Here is a 7,660-nt window from a genome sequence, read left to right as displayed (position 1 = left end):
TCAGAAACAACAGTAGATGGTTTATTATTAGGCTTCATTTGGTGCTCAAATTCTTTTGCCACAATCTGATTTTCACTCTTATTTGTCTCCTGTTTTGCTTTATTAGCTCTATTAATATCATCTTTCAAAATGGAATCAGGAGTCATGGAAGCAAAGTAATATTTTTATCCTTATGAACAAGAGTATACTGATTGTTTCTACCATGGTGTACAGAATTTATCAAATTGCCATGGTCTACCAAGTAATAAGGAACATGCTTGCATAGGTACCACATCACAATCAACATAATCAGCATATGTAGAGATACTAAAATGCACACGAACAGTACGTGTTACCTTAACCTTGCCGCTGTTGTTGAACCATTGGATGTAGTAAGGATGTGGATGTGGTCTTGTGGTGAGAGATAGCTTCTCCACCATCTCCATGCTAGCCAAGTTATTGCAGCTCCCTCCATCTATGATGACGCAAACAGAACGTTCCTTCACAACTCCCTTTGTATGGAACAAATTATGCCTCTGATTTTGCTCAGCTTGTGTAACCTGCACACTCAAAACACGTTGAGCAACTAAACATTCATACCTGTCAGCATCTTCAGAGCCATGTATTGCGTCTCATGATCAGAATCATCTCCACCGTGTTCTTCATGTGTAATAAGAGCCAAAGTCTCCTCATCATAGTCACTAGCGGACTCATACCCACCATCCTCAGTAGCAATCATCACACGCTGAGATTGCATTCTCTCGCAAAATGTCCTCTTCCCTTACAACGACAAATAATATCACTTGTGTGCCCTGTTGATGCCATGGAAGAAGAAGAGCTCTGCGCAGGCCCAGGTGTGCTCTTGGCAGATAGTGGTGGTTGTGCCTGCTTTCTTGTATCATGGCTGGAGGTGGCACCTGATGGAGGTGCTGGTGTGGAAGTAGAGGATGCACGTGGTGTCCATGATGAAGATCGACCTGCAGAAAAGTTAGTTCGCGCCAATGCCTGTCGATCCTGCACTTCACGTTCAGCTTTACAAGCAAGATGGAATAAACGAGTGATATTAGTATACTCCTTATACTCTAGAATGGTCTGAATCTCTCTATTTAATCCACCCATAAAACGTGCAAGCATAGCTTCATTCTCCTCAACAATACCACATCTAATCATGCCAGTTTGTAATTCCTGATAATATTCTTCTACAGAATTTTTTCCTTGTCTTAAACGCTGCAATTTTTGAAGTAATTCACGTTGATAATATGGTGGAACCCAACGAGTACGCATAGCAGTTTTCAAAGCAGCCCAAGTAGCTGGAATAGGATATAATCTACAATGTTCAGACCACCAAACACATGCAAAACTAGTGAAAGCACAAACAGCAGCAGGAACACGTCTCTCCTCAGGATATTGTAAACATGTAAAACGTTGTTCAGTTTCTAACTCCCAAGTAAGATATATATCAGGAACATATCTACCCTCAAATGGTGGAATATTCAATTTCAGTTTAGGAAGATGGTCATGATCTCGTACCTCAGGTGGTGGTGCAGCCCTACCGTTGCGATGATATGCATGAGGACGACCTGGTGGTGGTGGTGCTGGTGGTTGCACGTAGTTCTGATTTTGATCAACCTCATCCTCGTAATGGTCCTCCACCTCTACAGTAGCAGCAGGAGCGACAGAAGCACCAACAGTAGGTACAGCCACCAGAAGTTTGACCAGGCTCAATGGGAACGCGCTGTGCTCGTCCCACTTGATTTGGAAGACGATGTTGTTGTTGTTGTTGTAGAGGTGCGACAGGTGCAGCGGGCGGTGGAAGACGCGCGAGCAATTCATTAAACTTGTTATCGAGCTTTGTTTCGAACGCCTTCTCAATGCCATCTATCTTCTCCATGGCCTCTTCAAATCTATTTAGCACATCTTCCACCTGTCCACTCATCATTTGCTGAAACTTCTCATGTAACTCTTTGTTTGTCATATTCTCCCAGTCAGTCTCGTCGGCTTGTGATCCTGCCATGGTTAGCAGCAATAGAAACACACAAGAATATGATCCTACAGACTACTAGGAAGTGGTGGTGATGGTGTGGTGGACAGTCACAAATCCGTCAAGAGAATCTCAAATTCTTACCAGTTCTTACCAAGCAGCAGATGGTGATTAGCAACCGTTGTACTCAAAACTCTCAAAGCTTGGATAGAGCGATTACCAGGGAGAGTCAAACGCACGACGTAGACGTATGTGGAGCTCGGAAGGCTTATAATATGGTAGCAAAAAGGGTCAGCAATAATCAATTCAGATATGCAAAGTTGAATAAACGCTCAACGACGGTACTGTGCTCGTCCTAGGCTAGACCGTGCTAGAGCCGTGAGCCTAGAACACTAACAAAATCACGGCGCTGCACATAAACAAGGGAAAAGCACACGCTGGAATTTTTTTTGCTCTGTTTTTCTTCCGCTCCTCTTTTTTTTGCGCTCCTCTTTTTATGCGTAAAATCACTATAATGGCGAGTGTCTCAAAACTCTTCCCTCGTCAAACTGACAGGATGGGCACGAAAAAAATTTGTGACTTTTTTTTCAGAAATCAGGGCAGCGACACCTCAGGATGCTGGCGAGTGTCTCAAAACGCTCCGTGGGACCTAAAAATCACTATGATGGCGAGTGTCTCAAAACGCTCCGTGGGACCTAAAAATAGATAGGGAAAAATATTTTTGGTCGCCGAAATTTTGGCCTAAAAACTGCCCCGGGGTCTCCAGACTCTTTTTTTTCGAGACCTACTTAGGCAAGGAAACACAAAAGAAAAACTAGATGGATCTCGAAAACAAACCTAATAAGAAAAGAACTCGGATTGGTGGTAGACAGGCAGATGTATATGTGGACTCGAATTGGTGGTGGACAGGCGGATGTATATGTGGACTCGGATTGGTGGTGGACATGCGGATGTATATGTGGACTCGGATTAGTGGTGGACAGACATATGTATATGTGGACTCGGATTGGTGGTGGACAGACAGATGTATATGTGGACTCGGATTGGCGGTGGACAGGCGGATGTATATGGCAGCGGTAAGGAATATGTTGGTGGTGGATGGATATGGTAGGAACGATGACGATGGTGCGGCGGTGGCGTGACAACTTATGACCAGAACTCGAAACTCTAAAAGACTAGACTATAAGACCAGCAACTTGACACGACGATGCAACCGCAAATTCAACAAAGCAAATACAGAAAAGATTATGCAAAGGCTCAGACTGGTTCGGATATGATGAACTAACCCTAATTTTTTTGTTGGCTTTTTCGTGGACTATAGGTATGAAGAACAGACTCGATCTAAACTATGAAAAACTGTAAAATCTCACCAAGCAACCTGGATATCTGATACCACTTGATAGAGCCTAAGGTGTCTCGTCTTTCGATGAGATGGTGGCTATCGTTTTGGAGGAAGTTGACTTTGACGATCCGACTACGAACGTGCGAGGACGTCGCGCCTTAGCAATCGCTAAACCAACTCCGAGAGGTTATTGACCACGCCGGAGCACGATCAACCTGACCACGAAGGTCTGTTTCCTGCAGGCAAATGAAGAACAAGTAGGAAACTAAGATTGCAATCTAGATATTGCGAATATATGATGAAAGCTTTATTGATCAAGGTGGGGTTCTGTGACGCCTTTGTCTGGTCGTTGAACACAAACGAAGTACACGAAGTTGCAGCTATGGCGAACTTTAATCTAAACAAAACCCAATGTCTAAACGACACCCTAAGGGCTGTATATATGGAGGAAGAGGCAGGGAATTTCGTGGCCCTTGGAGGAGGGGTCCGCAACCAACCCTAACTCTAGTTTCCCCACACATACGGACTCTAAAAACAGCCTATACTTAAGTATTTTGAAAATACATGAGCTTGGCCCAATAATACAGTGACGCAGCACCTAGAATAGCCTCTGGACGAAATTTATGAAGTGACATTTTGTTTATTTCGTCCAAGGCTTCATGCACTCCTTATGGTGGCTTCAAAGTCCTGAAATCATCGCTTGTAACTCCGTTCTTGATTCCCTTGCGCATGCCATCATCTCCATGCTTGGTCTTGCTCCAGTGTTCATCCCTCTTATCCATGCCAGGCCCTTCATTTGTAAGCAAAAAAAATGTATCCAATTTAGGCAGCATCATATCCTCATGAACATTAGAATCATTACCAAGAAACGAAAGTACCTGATAATTTAATTGGCGTGCGCAAGCTCTAGTAATTGGTCCAATATGTATAGCAGCAGGGGCTGTGGGTGTAACAATGGTATTGATTTCCTCGCCATAAACCATCCCATTATGACATCATTTTGCACAATGGTTGCTTTGATCACATTCACCATACCTTTGTGCATACTACAAATCCTATTGTTCCCATGAATGCTTTGCATATCATTCTGTATCATCTTCATAAGCTTCAAGCGCTTTGTCACGAACAATCTTGCCGAACGAACTCATTCTTACATGATGGACCCTTTGTGTGTGCTAACCATTGTATTTCCAAGTGTTGTTTGTGTTTGCTCTTTTTGCATGTATACTCCTCCGGCGACACTTTGGAGTACTTGGATTGCAACATGTCTTCCTCTTCGTCCAACTACAAGTCCGTCCACAACAACCGTTTCCATGGTGATGAGGTTCTCGATCCTCCCCAAGGGAGGGGAGATGATGCGGAGCATCCTACGATCACCCCCTTGTACACTCAAGCATACACCTTTGGACCTAAGGTGAATTCGCTCCTTTCTGAATCTTCCCTTTTCGCATGTAAGACATGGATGCTACTTCAAGGGCGGACCTTGTGCATACCCAGGTACACCCGAGGTGACCATGGATAGCCCAAGGACCAAGGATGCACGGAAGTGAAGGAAGGAGAAGTAAGAAGGGCCAGCTTCTACAGTGGCCGGACATCCGGCCCGAGCCTGGACATGCGGCCCGAGCCCCGGAAATCCGGGATCGGCTATCCAGAGAGCACCGCGAAGGTCCAGCGCAGCCTGGACATCCGGCCATCACCCCGGACATCCGGCTCCTCCCGAAGCCCCGGACATCCGGACCTACCCCCGGAAATCCGGCCCCTTCCTATGCAGAGAGCTCCGGAAGCGACACGGACAGCCCGGACATCCGGCCCCATGCCCCAGACATCCGGCTCCTCCCGAAGCCCCAGACATCCGGCCCCTTCGCCCAGAAATCTGGAGCACGCTAACCATAGAGCAGAAGAATTGTGCAACGCCATCCCGGACATCCAGCCAGAGGCCCGGACATCCGGCACCTGCCTGTGCGCAGAGATCGGGCCAAGGGCCCATGTATCCCCCCTCTCACTTACCCCTTCGTGGGCTAGCACTATATATACTCCCCCACCTCCTCCTAGTTAGGGTTAGCATTGGTTTAGCTCATATTTAGAGATAGAGCATTGCTCATCCACATCGGATCTACTCCACGAGAGAGACCGCGGCCTCTACGGAGAAGATCCGTTTGGATTCAAGACCTACTTGCGGAGAAGAACATCAAGACCTCCTCACGGAGAAGATCGGCTACCTTTGTATCATTCGTTGTTGACTTTGGATCTTGTATCTTCCTTTGTGTTCATGGATCTAGCGCATGTATGATCATTCTTGTTGGTTTGAGTGTCCTCTTGTGTTCCCCTCGTGATTTTCCCCTCGTTTCCCTCCTCGTGTTCTTCGTGTTCATCGCAGGATCCGCTCTTTTCGTGAAAGATCGGCCGATTAGGGTTCTACCCTACATCACGCGAGAAGTTCATTGTTATCGAGCTTGTTTCGAACGTCTTCTCCATGCCATCTATCTTTTCCATGGCCTCTTCAAATCTGTTTAGCACATCTTGCACTTGTCCACTCATCATTTGCTGAAATTTATCATGCAACTCCTTATTTGTCATGTTCTCCCAGTCAGTCTCGTCGGCTTGTGATCCTGCCATGGTTAGCAGCAATAAAAATACACAAGAATATGATCCTACAGACTACTAACAAGAGGTGGTGGTGGGGGTCACAAATCCGTCAAGCAAATCTCAAATTCTTACCAGTTCTTACCCAGCAGTAGGCGGTGATCGGCAACTGTCGTAGTCAAAACTCTGAAAGCTTGGATAGAGCGATTACCAGGGAGAGTCCAACGCACGACGTAGATGTATGTGGAGCTGGGAAGGCTTTACAAATACATGATGCGGGTGTCGGTGTCAAAACCGGCGGATCTCGGGTAGGGGGTCCCGAACTGTGCGTCTAGGCCGGATGGTAAAGGAGGCAAGGGACACGAAGTTTTACCCAGGTTCGGGCCCTCTCGATGGAGGTAAAACCCTACGTCCTGCTTGATTAATATTGATGATATGGGTAGTACAAGAGTAGATCTACCACGAGATCGAGGAGGCTAAACCCTAGAAGCTAGCCTATGGTATGATTGTTGATGTGTATGTTGTCCTACGGACTAAAACCCTCCGGTTTATATAGACACCGGGTAGGGTTAGGGTTACATAGAGTCGGTTACAATGGTAGGAGATCTGCATATCCGTATCGCCAAGCTTGCCTTCCACGCCAAGGAAAGTCCCTCCCGGACACGGGACGAAGTCTTCAATCTTATATCTTCATAGTCAAGAAGTCTGGCTGAAGGTATAGTCCGGCTATCCGAACACCCCCTAATCTAGGACTCCCTCAGTAGCCCCTGAACCAGGCTTCAATGACGACGAGTCCGGCGCGCATATTGTCTTCGGCATTGCAAGGCGGGTTCCTCCTCCAAGTACTTCATAGAAGATTTTGAACACAAAGATAGTGTCCGGCTCTGCAAAATAAGTTTCCACATACTGCCATAGAGAGAATAATATTTACACAAATCTAATATGCTGACGTATTTCGTAGCGTGACATCACACCGCGACCAAGCTTTTATTCGAATCGTTTCACTATCCCATCTCAGCGCGTTATGTGAGGCGGTTTCCTTGGCACGTCTTGTTAAAGCAGAGATCGTGTCCTCTTATTCCGGGATTCTCATCAATACGGGCGTGGGTAACCCAACCGCACCATCGATTACGGCGCTTGGAGATAAGCGAGTTTTATCAGGCTAGTGGGGACATGTAGCTGCGTCCACCCATATAAGGGGATAAAGATCCACCTTTTCACCTACACCTTCTTCCTCCTTCGCCTATCCATTCTTGCGCACTCGAGCTCCAGCACCCAAGTCCGCACTCCCAACCTCAACCTTCTCCAGCCATGTCTGGAGCGGGAGGCAAGTGGATGGTCTCCTCCGTCATGGAGGGACATATCAAAAAGCTGAGGAAGGCCGGATACCTGTCTAACGACATCGCGTACCGGCTCCCCGAAAAGGGGCAGCTCATCCCCACCCCTAGGCCCCATGAGAGGGTGGTGTTCCTCCCCCCTTTCCTCCGCGGACTGGGGTTCCCTCTCCACCCATTTGTCCGGGGGTTCATGTTCTACTACGGCCTGGATTTCCACGATCTGGCCCCGAACTTCGTCCTCAACATCTCGGCGTTTATCGTCGTGTGCGAGGCCTTCCTCCGCATCCGCCCCCATTTCGGGCTCTGTCTCAAGACTTTCAATGCGCCGAAGGTGGTGTGCGGCAGCCAGGCGGAGTGCGGAGGCGCCATGGTGGGCAAGATGGCCAACTTCCTCTGGCTCGAGGGCTTCTTTGTGGAGACCCTGAAGGGGTGGCAATC

Source organism: Triticum urartu, chromosome 2, assembly GCF_003073215.2.
Source record: "Triticum urartu cultivar G1812 chromosome 2, Tu2.1, whole genome shotgun sequence".
Taxonomy (NCBI): domain Eukaryota; kingdom Viridiplantae; phylum Streptophyta; class Magnoliopsida; order Poales; family Poaceae; genus Triticum; species Triticum urartu.
Note: the sequence above shows the minus strand (reverse complement) of the source record.